General features: G+C 42.3%; 1 protein-coding gene across 5 annotated transcripts in view; it reads right to left on the bottom strand.

Annotated features, from left to right (window-relative positions):
• oxr1a (oxidation resistance 1a) overlaps positions 1 to 19,697 on the bottom strand; it is a 583,533-nt gene that overhangs the window by 355,818 nt on the left and 208,018 nt on the right. The window lies entirely within an intron of this gene.

Below are 19,697 nucleotides of genomic sequence, written 5' to 3'. Positions count from 1 at the left end.
GCAAAGCTGGTGATTGCTTTGGGGAGGACTTTGGGGCCAGCAACCATAATTCATAGTTTTAAAATAGTGATGGAAAAGGATAGACTGAATCTAAAAGTTGAAGTCCTAAATTGGAGGAATGCCAATTTTGATGCTATTAGGCAAAAGTTGATTCAGGGGAGATAGGTAAAGGGATAGCTGGAAAACGGGAAGCCTTTAAAAATGAGATAACGAGAGTCCAGAGACTGTAGGTGTAAGGAGTCCTGGATGACTACAGAAATTGAGGATTTGGTCAAGAAAATGAAGGAAGGATACGTCAGGTACAGATAACAGAGATTGAGTGAATCCCTATTAAAGGACAAAGGCAGTAGGAGTATCCTTAAGAGGGAAGTCAGGAGGGCAAAAAGGAGACATGAGATAGCTTTGGTAAATGGGGTTAAGTAAAATCCAAAGGGATTCTACAAATATATTAAGAACAAAAGGATAACTAGGGACAGAATAGGGCCCCTTAAAGGTCAGCAAGGGCCTGCCCATGTGTGTAACTACAGGAGATGGAGGAGATACTAAACAGGTATTTTGCATCAGCATTTACTGTGGAGAAGGACATGGAAGATAGAGAACATGGGGAAATAAATAGCGATATCTTGAAAACTATTCATATTACCAAGGAGGTGGTGTTGGATGGCTTAAAAGGCATAAAGTGGTTAAATCCCCCGTACCCTCAACCTCTGAAGGAAGCTAGGGGAGTGATTGCTGGGTCCCTTACTGAGATATTTGTATCACTGATCACCACAGATGACATATCAGAATACTGGAAGTTAGTTAACATGGTGCCACTGTTGAAGAAAAGTGGAAAGAAAAAGCCAAAGAACTATAGACCAGTGAGATTGACATCGTGGTGGGCAGCAAGTTGTTGGAGGAAATCCTGAGGGACAGAATTTACATGTATTTGGAAAGGCAAGGACTGAATAGGTCAACATGGCTTTGTGCATGGGAAATCATGTCTCACTAACTTGACAGAGTTTAGTGAAGAATTTAACGAAAAGGATTGATGAGGGCTGAGTGGTGGACAAGATCTATATGGACTTCAGTAATGTAATATTCCTCATGGTAGATGGTTAGCAAGGTTAAATCACATGAAATACAGGGAGAACTAGCCATTTGGACACAAAGCTGGCTCAAAGGTAGAAGAGTAGGTGGGGTGGAGGGTTGCTTTTAAGGATGAACGGCTGTGACCAGTGATGTGTCACAAGGAGGTATAGTTAGTAAGTTTGAAGATGACACCAAAATTGGAGGTGTAGTGGACAGTGAAGGTTACCTCTGAGTAAAATGCGATCTTGATAAGAAGGGCCAAGGGGCCAAGGAATGACAGATGGAGTTTAATTTAGATAAATGTGAGGTGCTGCATCTTGGAAAGACAAATCAGAGCAGGACTGAAACATTGAATGGTAAGGTCCTGGGGAATGTTACTGCATAAAGAGACCTTGGAATGTAGGTTCTTAGTTCCTTGAAAATGAAGTTCAGGTCGACAAGATAGTGAAGAAGGCATTTGGTATGCTTGCCTTTATTGGTCAGTGCATTGAGGAGAGGAGTTTCGATTAGATCAGATTAGATTCCCTACAGTGTGGAAACAGGCCCTTTAGCCCAACCAGTCCACACCAATGTGGGGGATCATGTTGTGGCTGTACAGGACATTAGTTGGGCCACTTTTGGAATACTGCCTGCAATTCTAGTCTCCCCACTATAGGAAAGATCTTGTGAAACTTGAAATAGTTCAGAAAAGATTCATAAAGATGTTATCAAGGTTGGAGGGTTTGAGCAATCGGGAGAGGTTGTCGGAAGCTGAGGGGTAACCTTATAGAGGTTTATATACTCATGAGGGGCATAGAGAGGGAAAATTGGCAAGATCTTCTCCCCAGGGTTGGAGGAGTTCAAAAGTAGACTGCATAGGTTTTCGGTGAGAGGGGAAATATTTAAAAGGGACCTAAGACACAACTGTTACACACAGAGTGTGCTCTATGTATGGAATGAGCTGTCAGAGGTAGTGGTGGAGACTGGTACAATTACAATACTACAAAGGTATATGAATAGAAAGGGTTTAAAGGGATATGTGCCAAATGCTGCCAAATAGGACTAGATTTATCATGATATCTGGTTGGCATAGATGAGTTGAACCAAAGTATCCGTTTCCATGCTGTACATTTCTATGACTCTGTGACTCTACATAGCTAACCTCAGAAAAATTAAAGATTGATGAACAACAATTACAACTGAATTGCAGCAGCTTGAATTTACTAAACATACCATAGCATGAGTGGGCGGCACAGTGGCACAGTGGTTAGTACTGCTGCCTCACAGCGCCAAAAGACCTGGGTTCAATTCCCGCCTCAGGCAACTGTCTGTGTGGAGTTTGCACATTGTCCCCGTGCTCCAGTTTCCCCCCACAGTCCAAATGTATGCAGCTTAGGTGAATTGGCCATGTTAAATTGCCTGTAGTGTTAGGTGAAGGCTTAAATGTAGGGGAATGGGTCTGGGTGACTTGCTCTTCGGAGGGTCGGTGTGGATCTGTTGGGCTGAAGGGCCTGTTTCCACACTGTAAGTAATCTAATCTAATTTTAGGTCTCTTTTATATCTTTCCCCTCTCACCCTTAACCCATGCTCTCTAGTTTTGGACTCCCCAACCGCCAACGTTCGAGGGAAAACAGTCCCAGCCTGTTCAGCCTCTCCCTATAGCTCAAATCCTCCAACCCTGGCAACATCCTTGTAAATCTTTTCTGAACCCTTTCAAGTTTCACAATATCTTTCCAATAGGAAGGAGACCAGAATTGCATGCAATATTCCGGGTTCAAGTGTGTTCGAGGTCCTGCTCTGAGGCTCAGAAGGGAAAGGGGGAGAGGAGGAAAGCGCGGGTTATAGGAGACTCTATAGTTAGAGGGACAGAAGGCAGTTCTGTGGACATGGGTGAGACTCTCGGATGGTTTGTTGCCTCCCGGGTGCCAGGGTCCGAGACGTCTCAGACCGGTGTCTTCAGAATCCTTAAGGGAGAGGGTGTGCAGCCAGAAGCCGTGGTGCACGTTGGCACCAACGACATAGGTAGGAAGAGGGGTGGGGAGGTCATTCAGGAGCTCAGGGAGTTAGGCTGGAAGCTAAAAGCGAGAACGGACAGAGTCGTCATCTCTGGGTTGTTGCCGGTGCCACGTGACAGTGAGGCAAGGAATAGGGAGAGAGTGCAGTTGAACACGTGGCTGCAAAGATGGTGTAGGAGGGAGGGCTTCGGGTATTTGGACAATTGGACTGCATTCTGGGGAAGGTGGGACCTGTACAAGCAGGACGGGTTGCACCTGAACCAGAAGGGCACCAATATCCTGGGGGGTAGGTTTGCTAGCACTCTTCGGGGGGGTTCAAACTAATTTAGCAGGGGGATGGGATCCGGACTTGTAGTCCAGCAAGTAGGTTAGCTGTTTTTCAGGATGTCCAAGAATGTAGGGAGGCTGTGGAGAAGGTAGCACTGACAGGGAATACTTGCGGACACAGAGATGGGTTCAAGTGTGTATACTTCAACGCAAGGAGTATCAGAAATAAGGTGGGTGAACTTAAGGCGTGGATCGGTACTTGGGACTACGATGTTGTGGCCATCACAGAAACATGGATAGGAGAGGGACAGGAATGGTTGTTGGAGGTTCCTGGTTACAGATGTTTCAGTAAGATTAGGGAGGGTGGTAAAAAAGGAGGGGGAGTGGCATTGCGAATTAGAAATGGTATAATGGCTGCAGAAAGGCAGTTCGAGGGGGATCTGCCTTTGGAGGTAGTATGGGCTGAAGTCAGAAATAGGAAAGGAGCAGTCACCTTGTTGGGTGTTTACTATAGGCCCCCCAATAGCAGCAGAGATGTGGAGAAACAGATTGGGAAGCAGATTTTGGAAAGGTGCAGAAGACACAGGGTAGCAGTCATGGGCGATTTCAACTTCCCAAATATTGATTGGAAGCTCTTAGATCAAGTAGATTGGACGGGGCAGTGTTTGTGCAGTGTGTCCAGGAAGCTTTTCCAACTCAGTATGTAGATTGTCCGACCAGAGGGGAGGCCATATTGGATTTGGTACTCGGTAACGAACCGGGACAAGTGATGGGCTTGTTAGTGGGTGAGCATTTTGGTGATGGTGACCACAATTCTGTGACTTTCACCTTGGTTATGGAAAGAGATAGGTGCGTGCAACAGGGTAGGTTTTACAATTGGGGGAAGGGTAAATATGATGCTGCAAGACAAGATCTGAGGATAAGTTGGGAGCATAGGCTGTCAGGGAAGGATGTCATTGAAATGTGAAACTTTTTCAAGGAACAGATACGACGTGTCCTTGATATGTATGTACCTGTCAGGCAGGAAAGAGATGGTCGTGTGAAGGAACCTTGGTTGACGAGGGAGGTTGAATGTCTTGTAAAGAGGAAGAAGGAGGCTTACATAAGGTTGAGGAAACAAGGTTCAGACAGAGCGTTGGAGGGATACAGGATAGCCAGGAGGGAGCTGAAGAAAGGGATTAGGAGAGCTAAGAGAGGGCATGAAAAATCTTTGGCGGGTAGGATCAAGGATAACCCCAAGACCTTTTTTGCGTATGTGAAAAACATGAGAATGACGAGAACGAGGGTAGGTCCGATCAAGGACAGTAGTGGGAGGCTGTGTATTGAGTCAGAAGAGATAGGAGAGGTCTTGAATGAGTACTTTTCTTCAGTATTTACAAATGAGAGGGACTGTATTGTTGAAGAGGAGAGTATGAAACAGACTGGTAAGCTAGAGGAGATACTTGTTAGGAAGGAAGATGTTTTAGATTAGATTAGATTAGATTAGATTACAGTGTGGAAACAGGCCCTTCGGCCCAACAAGTCCACACCGACCCGCCGAAGCGAAACCCACCCATACCCCTACATTTACCCCTTACCTAACACTACGGGCAATTTAGTATGGCCAATTCACCTGACCCTGCTTTGGACTGTGGGAGGAAACCGGAGCACCCAGAGGAAACCCACGCAGATACGGGGAGAACGTGCAAACTCCACACAGTCAGTCGCCTGAGGCGGGAATTGAACCCGGGTCTCTGGCGCTGTGAGGCAGCAGTGCTAACCACTGTGCCACCGTGCCGCCCACTTAATGTGTTGGGCATTTTGAAAAACTTGAGGATAGACAAGACCCCTGGGCCTGACGGGATATATCCTAGGATTATGTGGGAAGCAAGAGAGGAAATTGCAGAGCCGTTGGCAATTATCTTTTCGTCTTCACTGTCAACGGGGGTGGTACCAGGTGACTGGAGAGTGGCGAATGTTGTGCCCCTGTTCAAAAAAGGGAATAGGGATAACCCCAGGAATTACAGGCCAGTTAGTCTTACTTCGGTGGTAGGCAAAGTAATGGAAAGGGTACTGAGGGATAGGATTTATGAGAATCTGGAAAGACACTGCTTGATTAGGGACAGCACGGATTTGTGAGGGGTAGATCTTGCCTTACAAGTCTTATTGAATTCTTTGAGGTGGTGACCAAGCATGTGGATGAGGGTAGAGCAGTGGATGTAGTGTACATAGATTTTAGTAAGGCATTTGATAAGGTTCCCCATGGTAGGCTTATGCGGAAAGTCAGGAGGCATGGGATAGTGGGAAATTTGGCCAGTTGGATAGAGAATTGGCTAACCGGTCGAAGTCAGAGAGTGGTGGTAGATGGTAAATATTCAGCCTGGAGCCCAGTTACAAGTGGAGTTCTGCAGGGATCAGTTCTGGGTCCTCTGCGGTTTGTAATGTTTATTAATGACTTGGAAGAGGGAGTCGAAGGGTGGGTCAGTAAATTTGCAGACGATACGAAGATTGGTGGAGTTGTGGATAGTGAGGAGGGCTGTTGTCGGCTGCAAAGGGACTTAGATATGATGCAGAGCTGGGCTGAGGAGTGGCAGATGGAGTTCAACCCTGTCAAGTGTGAGGTTGTCCATTTTGGAAGGACAAATAAGAATGCGGAATACAGGGTTAACGGTAGGGTTCTTAGTAAGGTGGAGGAGCAGAGGGATCTTGGGGTTTATGTTCGTAGCTCTTTGAAAGTTGCTACTCAGGTGGATAGAGCTTGTAAGAAGGCATGTGGTGTATTAGCGTTCATTAGCAGGGATTGAATTCAAGAGTTGTGAGGTGATGTTGCAGCTGTAAGGCCACATTTGGAGTACTGTGTGCAGTTCTGGTTGCCTCATTTTAGGAAAGATGTGGAAGCTTTGGAGAGGGTGCAGAGGAGATTTACCAGGATGTTGCCTGGAATGGAGAATAGGTCGTACGAGGATAGGTTGAGAGTGCTCGGCCTTTTCTCACTGGAACGGAGAAGGATGAGGGGTGACTTGATAGAGGTTTATAAGATGATCAGGGGAATAGATAGAGTAGGCAGTCAGAGACTTTTTCCCCAGGTACAACAGAGTGTTGCAAGGGGACATAAATTTAAGGTGAAGGGTGGAAGGTATAGGGAGAATGTCAGGTAGGTTCTTTACCCAGAGAGTGGTGGGGGCATGGAATGCGCTACCTGTTGGAGTGGCAGAGTCAGAATCATTGGTGAACTTTAAGCGGAAATTGGATAGATACATGGATAGGTGCTTAAGCTAGGACAAATGTTCGCCATAACATTGTGGGCCAAAGGGCCTGTTCTGTGCTGTATTGTTCTCTGTTCTATGTTCTATTCCAACAGTGGCCTAACTAATGTCCTGTACAGCTGCATCATGACCTCCCAACTCCTGTACTCTGACCAATAAAGGAAAGCATACCAAATGTCTTCTTCACTATCCTGTCTACCTGTGATTCCACTTTCAAGGAGCTATGAACCTGCACTCCAAGATCTCTTTGTTCAGCAACACTTCCTAGGACCTTACCATTAAGTGTATAAGTCCTGCTAAGATTTGCTTTTTTGCTTTTCCAAACTACAGCATCTCACGTTTATCTGAATTAAACTCCATCTGCCACTTCTCAGCCCATTGGCCCATCTGGTCAAGACCCTGTTGTTATCTGAGGTAATCCTCTTCGCTGTCCACTACACCTCCAATTTTGGTGTCATCTTCAAACTTACTAACTGTACTTCTTATGCTCGCATCCAAATCATTTATGTAAATGACAAAAAGTAGAGGACCCAACACCAAGCCTTGTGGCACTCCACTGGTCACAGGCCTCCAGTCTGAAAAACAACCCTCCACCACCACCCTCTGTCTTCTACCTTTGAGCCTGACCATATAATCTTTATAATAGCCTTTCTTGGTCATTAATTTCCTTCAGGAAAAGTAATTTATCAACTGGCCTACATGTGACACCAGACTCATAGCAATTGGAAATTCCAGATGTATAATAAGTTCTATCTGAGTCAGTGATGCCTACACCTTCTGAATGAATTTTAAATATTAAAAGAGTATAGGTGTCTCAGAATGCATGAAGAGGATATTACAGAAATTGGGAGGGGTGAGGCCATGAAACGGTACTCGTGTGAAAATCAATGTATAACTTAAGAACGGTCATGTGGACTCAAAGAATTAGTTGTGTTTTTCTCTCTCCAGAAATGCAGTGGAGTTTCTTCAACAATCTGTTTTTATTTCAGATTTCCAGCATCTGCAGTATTTTGCTTATATTTGGATATGGAAACAAGTCTGCACTGCAGCTGCAGCCAAATAGACTAAAAGCACCTCAAGGTACAGAAAGAGGCAAGTGTTAGTCTAAATCAGAAGCACATTTGGACACATTGGTTAGCTTAATAGTCTAGTGAACACTGAGGAGGTACTGCATTTAGAAGGTGATGCTAAACCGAGATCCAATTTGTCCATTCCGGTCATCATAAAAGTTCCCATGGCACTATTTCAAAGCACAGCAGGAAGAAGCTAGTAGAGTTCCTTCAGAGAACATTTCTGATCATTGTCACAGTGCTGTTCAGAGCATCTTATTTGTGTACAAATTAAATTATAACATGAACAGCATTTTAAAAACACTCCTTCAATGGCTCTAAAATGTTCTGGAACATTCTAAACACATCACACAAACAATGCTTCATTGCTTTTCTTTTACTTTAAAAATGCAGTGTTTTGAAAAACGTGATAACACTTTGAGTGACCCAGCATCAAAGTTTTATGGAAAAATATAGCAAGAAGGTGCCCACTCAGCATTTTGAGCCTTCGCATCTATTGAGCTTTGTGGACTGCTTTCACTAATTAGCATAAGATGGCTGATGGCTTGCCCATTACTGAATAGCAAAAGATGACTGCTCACAAATATTGCTGACAACAATATTTTTCCTCTGTGAACTAAAACCATCAGAAAATAAAATTACCAGTGTCAAGATAAAAATATTGGAACAATAGAACAGTCACAGCTAGTACCTTCTGTCAGCCATAGATAAAACAATGGCAACTTTCCAGGTCAGACCTAACCATATTCGAAATTTAATTCAACTCTGAAAACCAAACATAAAGGAATTCTTGATCTTACATTATTAATTGTTTAATCAATAATTATAGAACCAAATTAGTTCATAAAAGGATTCAAACCAGACAACAAATGGTTAATGATAACCACAAATCTCTCTCTATCTTTTTCCTCTCTCTTTCTCTTTTTAAGAAAAAGAATGACAACTGCAAACCTCTCTAAGATATAGAAATTTCAACTGGAATGTGTCAAACCACATAACTGTGTTGGAACTGATCAAAAGTAAATATTCTTTTGTTTTACCTGTAATGAGAAGTTTCTAATTATTTGTCAGTTCTGGTAAAAGTTACTCAGACAGAAAATAGCATAAACATTTCAAAAACTTACAAGTTCAAAAATGCCCAGCTATGAGAGAGCCCATCATAGAGCAACAGCTCAGCTTTGCTGTCCAATAGTACATTCTAACTTAAAATGTATAAAGACACACATTGTAGGTCTGTGGTATTCTTATTAGAATTATTTTAATGATTTTCTGTATTCTGATTTTCTGTATTTAATTTGTTAATTATTCGGTATTTGGTTCTGTTTTTTTGTGTGTGTAGTTGAGACCTTTTTTTTTATTCTGCATTCAGTATCAATGCTATCCAAATAAAGTGCATATTTTGAGTCTAATGCCATTGAAAGATATGAGTTCTATCATGGACCATCAATGATAGCAAATTGACCTTGTACAAAATCAAAACCTCGTGGCTCAGTATAACTCTCACACTATCATTATCATCAAGCCAGGGGATCAATTATGATTGAAAGAGGTGTGTTGTGGCATACCTAGAAATGAGGTAAAAGCTGCAACCCGATGAATTTCAAACTTGCTAAAAACGAGACATGAAGTTGTAGCTTTTTTGGATGAGGAATGAAGAAATAAACTTGAACAAAGGGACACCAATTTATACAGCCTGAGAAGGGGATTCTGATTGGTTGGGCCATTGTTGGCATGGTAATTGGCAAGAACTGTTAACTATCAACAGTAGTTCTCAGTCAAGGCAGGCAGACTCTAATTAGTCAGCGTTTTGCTCAGGGAACGCAACAGCGATTAGGCAGCCTCCATGGCATTTTTTGTTCATTTGAGAAAGGTATATGTATTCCTTTTGCCAACATAAGAAGGTCTCATGTGTAAATATAGCATCTCCCCCCAGCTCCCACCCAACCCCTCTACATCTCCTTATGCTTTCTTTAGAGTTTCAATAAAGTGAATTGGTCATATGAGAGTTTCAAATTCCTGCCAACACTGAAAAAAAACTTCAAGAATTATATAAAGCCAAATTACTGTGGATGCTGGAATCTGAAACCAAACGAGAAAATGCTGGAAAATTTCAGCAGGTCTGACAGCATCTGTAAGGAGAGAAAGAGCTGATGTTTCGAGTCTAACTGACCCTTTGTCAAAGGGTCAGTTAGATTTGAAACGTCAGCTCTTTTCTCTCCTTACAGATGCTACCAAACCTGCTGAGATTTTCCAGCATTTTCTCTCTTTGGGTTCAAGAATTATATCCTTACTGTTCATATTCATAGGCTCAGAATGTTGTCACAATGTTGACCTGTTGTCAGCTATTTCAAATGGAAGTATTGACCTCACTTATGAGTGTGTTGGGCAGATCTAACTTTTGGCAAAACCAAGAGCAGCTTGGAGAACATATGAGAGAAGATTTGTACTCTATGCTCACTGACATCCTTTGATGAAACACAAAAGAAAACAAAACCAAGATGCCCCAGCAATGCTGGAACTCAGATGACATCGCTGCAATGCATACAATAACTGTTTTCAAAATGCTCACGGTTTCCACTCACAAACCCAGCGCCATTTGTGGGCTCAGGCATCAGATATTTCATTCAGGATTAGAGTAAAACATTTGTTCTATTCTTCTCCATATCCCCTGGCTTGATGATAATGATATTGCTCAGAATTTAAAGAAAACAAACTGATAATTTCTTCATGAGTTAATTTGCTGAATGCAGTTTGCATTGACAGCATCACGTGAATAGCTTTGTAGAAAGTGACTCTACTCACAGGATAAACACCACAATCTGCAGGACCTACGAATGTTCTGAGATCACAACCAATGTCTGCACGGGAACAAGACACTTTTACATGTATTGCCACATTAAAACACATGCGTTTTGCTCTTGCAAGTCGCATAGCCTGCAGTCCAAGGCAGAACATCTTATATGTTCGTAAAAACTTGTTTCACCAAAATGTACTTCCTTTGTGAAGGAATAGCTACAAGAAAAACAGTTCCATTAGATTTTTGTTATAGCTCATCAAGATTTTTTTTTTAATCCTCATAGAGCATGGTCTGTACCGATGACCTCCAGACAGTTTTCCTTCGGGTTGAGTTTGGGTACCTTGGGACATGACTGGACATACCTTTGATTATGCTCACAGCTGGTTATCATGCTAACAGTCAGTGTTCACCTATTAAGGGAGAGTCAATGACTTAGTGATATTATTGCTAGATTATTAATCCAGAAACTCAGCTCCTATTCTGGGACCTGGATTTGAATCTTGCCTTGGCGGCAATGATGGAAATTGAATTCATTAAAAAAAAATCTGGAATTAAGAATCTACTGGTGACCATGAGATGACTGTCAGAAGAACCTACCTGGTTTACGAATGTCCTTCAGGGGAAGAAACCTGCTATCCTCACCTGGTTTGGCCTACGTGTGAATCCAGACCAACAGCAATGTGATTGACTCTCAATTGCCCTCTGAAATGGTGACATTTAAGAGGTATCTGTGTGATTACTTGAATAGGGAGGTGATACAGACCAAATAAGGAAGGGAAGGTTTTTATTTATTTAATTAGAGCACAATGATCGGCACAGGCTTGCAGGACCAAAGGGCCTGTTCCTGTACTGTACTTTTCTTTTGTTCACATTAAGAATCACCTCCATTGTGTTGTGTGGTACCATCACCATGCTAAATGGGACAGACTTCAAACAGATCTCGTAACTATAGACTAGGCAACCATAACGCACTGTGGGCCATCATCAGCAGCAGAACAGTACTCCAATGCATTTTTCAAAATCATGGCTTGGGGTATTCCCACTCAACTGTTATCATCAAGCCTGGGAATTAACCATTGGTCAATGGAGAGTACAAGAGAGCATGCCATGAGCAGATCCATGCATACTTAAAAAATGAGGTGTCAACCTGGTGAAGCTACAAAACAGGACTACTTGAGTGTCAAACAGCATAAGCAGCAAGTGATAGTCAGAGTCAAACGATTCCCCAACCAAGGTATCAAATCTAAGATCTGCAGTCCTGCTACATCCAGACAGAAATGGTGGTGGACAGTTAAACAACTCATTGGAGTAGGGGGCTCCATAAATATGCCATCCTCAATGATGGAAGAGCCCAACTCATAAGTGTAAAAGATAAGGCTGAAGCAATCATAGCAATCTTAAATCAGAAGTGCCATTTGGATGATCCACCATTGCCTCCTCCACTGGTCCTAGCATTACAGTTACCAGTCTTCAGCCAATTCAATTCACTCCACATGATATCAAGAAACAGTTAGAATCACTGGACACTGAAAAGGCTATGGGCCCTGACAACATTCCCGCAATTATACTGAAGACTTATGCTCCAAAGTCCAAGCTGTTCCAGTCCCGTACCAACGCTGACATATGCCCAACAATGTGGAATACTGTCCAAATATAAAAAGCAAGAAAAATCCAACCCAGTCGAATACCACCTCATCAGCCTACTCTCGATCATCAGTGAAGTAATGGAAGTATCACTGATTGTGCTATTGAGCAGCACCTACTTATTGAAGCCAAATTTGGGTTCCACTAGGGCCGTTCAGCTCCCGACTTCATTATAGCCATGATTCAAAGATGGACAAAAAGGGCTGAATTCCAGAAAAAAAATGAATAAACTGCAATGCTAGAAGTCAGAAACAAATACAGAAATTACTGGAAAACCTCAGCATGTCTGGCAGCAACTGTATAGAGAGATCCGAATTAACATTTCAGGTCCAATAACCCTTCTTCAGAATCCCAGATTCCAGAGGCAAGATGGGAATTAAGCCCTTGACATCAAGGCATTCAACTGAGTGTGGCATCAAGGTGCCCTTTGGAAGACTGGAATCAATAGGTATTGGGGACAGACATTTAATTGGTTGGAGTCACACCTGGCGCATTGGAAGACGATCATAGTTATTGGAAGTTGGTCATCTCAGCTCCAGGACATCTCTACAGGTATTCCTGGGGGGTAGTATCCGAGGTCCAACCATCTTAAGCTGCTTCACCAATGACCATGATAAGGTCAGAAGTGAGGGTGTCCGCTGATGACTTGCACAATGTTCAGTACATTCACGACTCCTAAGATACTGAAATGTTCAAATACAACGAGATCCAGACAATAATCTGACTTGGGCTGACAGGTCACAAATAACATCTGTGCTACACAAATACACATCACCAATAAGAAAGAAAATCTAATCACCACTCACTGACTTTCAATCAACATCCTTGAGGGTACCATTGACCAGAAACTCAACTCGACCTACTATGTAAATACATCAGCTACAAGAAGAGGTCAGGGGCTAGAAATACTGCAGTATGTAACTCACTTCCTGACTCCCCAAAGCCTGTCCATCATCTACAAGGCACAAGTCAGAAGTGTGATGGAATATTTTCCACTTGCCTGGACATGTGCAGCTTCAACAACATTTCAGAACCTTGATACTATCAAAGACAAAGCAGTACGTTTGACTGGCACTACATCTACTTAGCAGCAATGTGTATTATCTATAAGATTCAGAAATTCTCCAAAGAGCCTCAGACAGCATCACAACCATTTCCATCTAGAAGGGCAACACCAGTTGATACTTGAGAACATTAACATCTAGAGTTCCCCTCCAAGTCACTCATCATCCTAACTTGAACATGACCATTCCTGATGTAAGGCTTATGCCCAAAATGTCGACTTTCTTGCTCCTTGGATGCTGCCTGAACAGCTGTGCGTTTCCAGTGCTCCTGGGTCAAAATCTTGGCATTCTCTCCTGAACAGAAATGTGAGTCACCCCATATCAGGTGGACTGCAGCAATTCAAAAGGCAGCTCACCACCACTTTCTGAAGGACAGCTAAGGGTGGGCAACAAGTGCCAGTGATGTTCACATGAATGAATAAAACAAAATTCATAAAGTAAATAATTATACATATAGTAAAGAAGCAGCGAGTCACTAATCGCCCTGGAAACAGGCCAACAAGGTTGAATTTCATATTTCAATGGCATCAGCTAAGTGAAGGGTTGAAAACAACAGCCATGTGTAAGAGTCCTGTCCTATTCTGAACACAGACAGTTTTCTATGTTGGGAGGTGCCAGTGACCAGCTGATCTCAGAGCTGGGCAGAACCTCAATTATCCAGCATTTGATTATCCAAATATTAGACTATCCTTCAATATCGCAAGGTCCCAATGCTCTTCTAAACAATGTTATCCGGCATTGGATTATCTGGCATTGGATTATCCAGCAAGATCACAAGGTCCCAATGCTCAGCTAAACTATGTTATCCTGCATTCGATTATCAGACATTCGACTAACTAAACAAAATACTCCCTGCTCGTGTCCTTCAGATAATCGAGGTTCCTCTGTAAATGGTTGTGATCAATTTCTATTGTTTTTATTGTACAATCAATGATGAAAGCCAACATTTCCATGAAAATGGCAACATTTTAAGCATCAGGGGTTCTGAGCGTTATCAGGCTTTGCTACATATGGCTGCTCTAAAATTGGTAATTCTGAAAGGAGCAGTTCTAAATTCAAGATCACCTGTAGGTCATACAGGACAGTTTAGAGATTATAGTTTGTTAAAGAATGAGAAAATACATTGACAGAGTTGGAGGGGCTTATGCCCGAAACGTCGATTCTCCTGCTCCTTGGATGCTGCCTGACCTGTTGCGCTTTTCCAGCAATTTTTCAGCTAATTGTTGCAGTCAGGATTTGGAAATCCTTGGGTGCTAAGAAAGTATGAAGGTTTCAAGCTCTTTATAAGAGAAAGCTGTAAAGGGATAGATGGACTTTAAGCATTCATGCTTCACAGCAGTTGAGAGAGTATGGGGTTGAAGAGCCCACAAGCGGTATTTGCTTGATGTACTTGACCAAAATTGGATTCATTGGGGTAATACTCAAGAGCAGGACTGGCTTGGAGAAGAGCTGAAGTTAAGCATGCAAATTAGTATGCAGTACAGTTTCTGAGTCAAAGGCATGGTGAACCTGAGGCAAGAGGATGAACTACCATAAAAAGAAGTAGAGTGAGTTTCAAGAACAAATCAGCAAAACTGAACAATTGTGATCCCTTGTGAAACTTCACGGGATTTGATAGCTGACTGTGGTAGGTAGGGAGGAGGTTACTGAGAAATCCAATGGATCTGACTTGATCATATTTAATTAGTTTGCTGGGATGGTACAGACTATTTTCCATGTGTACCACTCATGAATTTTGGATGTTAGCAATAACTTACACATGCATTATAGTACATATTACTGATCTAACATTATAAAGTTTATTGTTGTCTGTTTAAATCTGTAGAATCTTGTGGCTTTATTTTCTTAGTATAACTCTGGGATCCCATATCTTGTTCATTTTATAAACATAGGTTACTGGGCCCTAACCAGATTGTTACATAAATTTGATGGTCTTATCTTTAATCATAAATAATACACATGCTGATGTCAGACAAATTGTAACAGAACTTTTCTTCAAATCAATATCATCATCAGTGAGAGATATCAGCACAGCTTATTTTTCAATTGAATTAGTAGGTGGATCCAATTTTCATTATTGCCCTTTCAAGCATCGAGATATGACTGGTACCTACAATGATTGTAACGAAGTCAGCCGGATGGACATCATAGAATATGAGATTCCTGATTGGGCCGGTTAATCAGGTTCGATCAGAGTTCCCAGCCTGACAAAAACGAACATGTTATTAACAAATGCAATAACTCTAGTATGTTGGCTAGATCAGTTTTTGTCCAATGTGTACAGGAGGGTTTCCTGACACAGTATGTCGAAGGGCCGACAAGAGGGGAGGCCACAGTGGATCTGGTGCTTTGTAGTGAACCAGGGTAGGTGTTTGATTTAGTTGTAGGTGAGCACTTTGGAGAGAGTAACCATAATTCAGTTATGTTTAGTTTAGCAATGGAAAGGGATAGGTTCATGCCACAGGTCAAAAGTTATCCATGGGCCAAGGACAATTATAATATGATTAGGCAAGAATTAGAATGCATAGAATGGGGTAGCAAAATGCAGGGGATATAGACAATGGAAATGTGGAGCTGGTTTAAGGAACAGATATTGCGTATTCTTGATAGGTATGTCCCTGTCAGGCAGGGAGGAAGTGATAAGGCAAGGGTACTGTGGTTTACAACAGAAATTGCATCTCTTGTTAAGTGGAAGAAGAAGGCTTATGTGTTGATGAGACAAGATGGTTCAGATGAGGTGATGGAGAGTTACAGATCAGCTAGGAAGGATTTAAAGACAGAGTTAAGAAGAGCAAAGAGAGGACACGAGCAGTCCTTAGCAAATAGAATAAAGGAGAACCCGAAAGCTTTCTATAGGTATGTGAGGAATAAAAAGATGACTAGGGTAGGAATAGGGCCAGTGAAAGACAGAGGTGGGAAGTTGAGTGTGGACCCTTTGGAGATCAGAAAGGTGCTAGACGAACATTTCTCATTGTTTTTCACGCAGGAAAAGGAGAATATTGTAGAGGAGAAGAATGAGATATGGTATAATAGACCAGACAGGATCGAGGTTAGTTACGAAGAAGTGTTATCAATTCTAGAAGGAGTGAAAGTAGACAAGTCCCGGGGCTGGATGGGATTTATCCGAGGATTCTCTGGGAAGCTAGGGAGGAGATATCAGAGCCTTTGGCTTTGATACTTGAGCCGTTATTGTCTACAGGTTTAGTACCAGAGGACTGAAGGATTGCAAATGTTGTGCCCTTGTTCAAGAAGGGCAGTAGAGATGATGCAGGTAATTATAGACCAGTGAGCCTTATTTCAGTTGTAGGAAAGGTTTTGGAAAGGATTATAAGAGATAAGATTTATAATCATCTAGCAAGCAACAATTTGATTTCACATAGTCAACATGGTTTCATCAAGGGCAGGTCGTGTCTCACAAACCTCATTGAGTTTTTTGAGAAGGTGACCAAGCATGTAGACGAGGGTAGGGCAGTTGGCATGGTATACATGGACTTCAGTAAAGCCTTTGATAAGGCTGCACATGGTAGGCTGGTGGAGAAAATGCAGAGGCATGGGATTGAGGGTGATTTTAGCAGTTTGGATGAGAAACTGGCTTTCTGAAAGAAGGCAGCAAGTGGTGGTTGATGGAAAAGATTCAGCCTGGAGTCCAGTTATTAGTGGTGTGCCACAAGGATCTGTTTTGGGACCACTGCTATTTGTCATTTTTTATAAATGACAGACACAGGCATAGGTGGATGGTTTAGTAAATTTGCAGATGACACTAAAGTCAGTGGAGTAGTGGACAGTTTGGAAGAATGTTACAGGTTGCAGGGGGACTTGGATAAACTGCAGAATTGGGCTGAGAGATGTCAAATGAAGATCAATGCAGCTAAATGTGAGGTGATTCATTTTGAAAAGAATAATAGGAAGGCAGAGTACTGGGTCAATAGAAAGATTCTTGGTAGTGTGGATGTGCAGAGGGATCTTGGTGTCCATGCACATAGATCCCTGAAAGCTGCCAACAGGTGGATAGTGCTGTTAAGAAGGCATATGGTGTGTTAGATTTCATTGGGAGACAGATTGAGATCCAGAGCCGCAATATCACGCCGTAACTATACAAAACGCTAGTGTGGCCACAGTTGGAATATTGCGTACAGTTCTGGTCCCCATATTTCGGGAAGGATGTGGAAGCATTGGAAAAGGTGCAGAGGATATTTACCAGGATATTGCCTGGCCTGGAGGGAAGGTCTTATGAGGAATGGCTGAGAGACTTGGGTCTGTTCTCATTGGTAAGAAGAAGGCTAAGAGGGGATTTGATAGAGACATACAAGATGATCAGAGGATTAGATAGAGTAGACAGTGAAAGTCTTTTTTCCTAGGATGATGACATCAGCTTGTACGAGGGGGCATAACTACAAATTGAGGGGTGATAGATTTAAGACAGATGTCAGAGACAGGTTCTTTACTCAGAGAGTGGTAAGGGTGGAATGCCCTACCTGCCAATGTAGTTAATTCAGCCACATTAGGGAGATTTAAACAATCCTTGGTCAAACACATGGATAATGATGGGGTAGTGTAGGGGGACGAGCTGAGAATAGTTCACAGGTCAGCGCAACATTGAGAGCTGAAGGGCCTGTTCTGCGCTGTATTGTTCTATGTTATATGTTCTAACAGATGACAGGGGCAAAAAAAAACAGGTGTCAGACATCTTGTTCACTCTTACAGCTCGTTCCAAAAGAGCTGGACCAATGTCAAGGACTCTCCATGTGTAAATAAAGGTGGTTTAATGACAGGGTACCCAGGAGAAAGTGAGGACTCCAGATGCTGGAGATCAGAGTCGAGTGTGTGGTGCTGGAAAAGCACAGCAGGTCAGGCAACATCCGAGGAGCAGGAGAATCGATGTTTCAGGCATAAGCCCTTCATCAGGTACCCAGCTGCTGTGGAGTTATTTCAGTATCCACCTGACATCTTCTAACCCTGATTAACATAGAGAAACTCACACTTTTCTCCAGATGGAGGCATAATCAAGGTTTGATTCAAAAATGTTAGAAGAAGATATTAAGCAGCATGTTGATCAGAATTCAGTTTAAAATCTTGGTACTGCTACTGACCCAAATCTGCAGAAAAAACAGGAGAAAATGACAAGCAAATCCCACCACCATAATCAATGGAGGAAAGGAAAAATGTTGATTGAAGGAAGAGAAGAACATTTAACATGCATTTTGTGGCATTGAAGTCTGACAGGTGAGAGTTCGGACCACCACAAGGATTCACACCCAACCATGACACTGACAATGAGCTAATTTTGGAATTGCCATCTTCAAAATAATTTTAACAAGTTAACTTATCACATTGCCTGGAAGCACCAGAGAACAATAGCAACACTTAAAAAAAGACTTTGGATAGGTACATGGATGGAAAGGGTTTAAAGGGGTATGGACTAAGTGCAGGCAATTGGAACTAGTTGACTGAGAACCATGGGCAGCATGGGTCAGTTAGGGCTGAAGGGCCTGTTTCCATGCTGTATTCCTCTGTGATTCTATAACTGCTGCAGCAGTCAAGCATGGCACCATGCTTTGCTCCTGTACTGAGGAACTATGCTGAGATATTGTACTGAGACACTGTACTGAGGACTGTAATGACACCCTCTACTGAGACACTATCCAGTGAATCTGTACTCAGGTGCTGTATTGAGACACTATTCTGAGATACTGTCTATGTTAGTGTATGTGGCATTGTACTGTGACAGTGTACCATGACAACGGGCTTTGTAACAGGAGGAGAGATGGTGGTATTTTGACAATGTAAATGATTTTGTAATCTAGAGCCCCGACTAATGCTCTAATGCTTTAATATCACCAAAAATTGATTCGAGATTTGAATTCAATAAAAATCTGGAATTGAAAATCTCGCCTAATCGTGGCCATGTATCCACAATCAATTGTATAAAAACTCATCTGGTTTCTGCTGTCCTTAAGGGAGGGTAATCCACCAACCATATTTGGCAAAGTTCTGACTCTTAACTGCCCTACGAGTAACTCGAGATTGGTAATTAATGCTGACCCATCAGGAAACATTTTATGATTATTTCTTCAGAAAGTCACTTTGCTTATAGCTGAGATAGAGAGCACTGGCTTCTCAGCTCTGCATAATCAGTTACTGCAGTCCCAATGACTGTCAAACAAGGGATATGGAGGTGGTAGAAGTAGTGATAATTGAGGTGAATGCTGGTAAAATAGTTAGGCCATGCAGCTGACATATCTCAAGTGAGTAAATGTCATCTGTCATGTGCATTTGTTCACAAGCTCCTACCTGACTGCAACCTTGTTTGAAACCCTGTCCATAAATCTGCTGAAACCCTGTTCCTAACACTGCTTGAAACCTGCTTGTAACTCTATTTATAACCTGTTTATACCCTGTTTCTATTCCTGTTTATAACCCTTCTTGTAACCCTGTTGCCCCATTCTCACTGACCAGCAGATAGTTAGAAATCTGTTATGCCACATAAAAATGTAGGTAGAGTTGCAACATAGTAGCACTTTAACATAAATACCATATTACATTTA

The sequence above is a fragment of the Chiloscyllium plagiosum genome, unplaced genomic scaffold, assembly GCF_037043375.1.
Source record: "Chiloscyllium plagiosum isolate Xiang-an unplaced genomic scaffold, Cpla_swu_hap1 HiC_scaffold_4, whole genome shotgun sequence".
Lineage (NCBI taxonomy): Eukaryota > Metazoa > Chordata > Chondrichthyes > Orectolobiformes > Hemiscylliidae > Chiloscyllium > Chiloscyllium plagiosum.
Note: the sequence above shows the minus strand (reverse complement) of the source record. Positions and strands in the feature narration are given on the sequence as shown.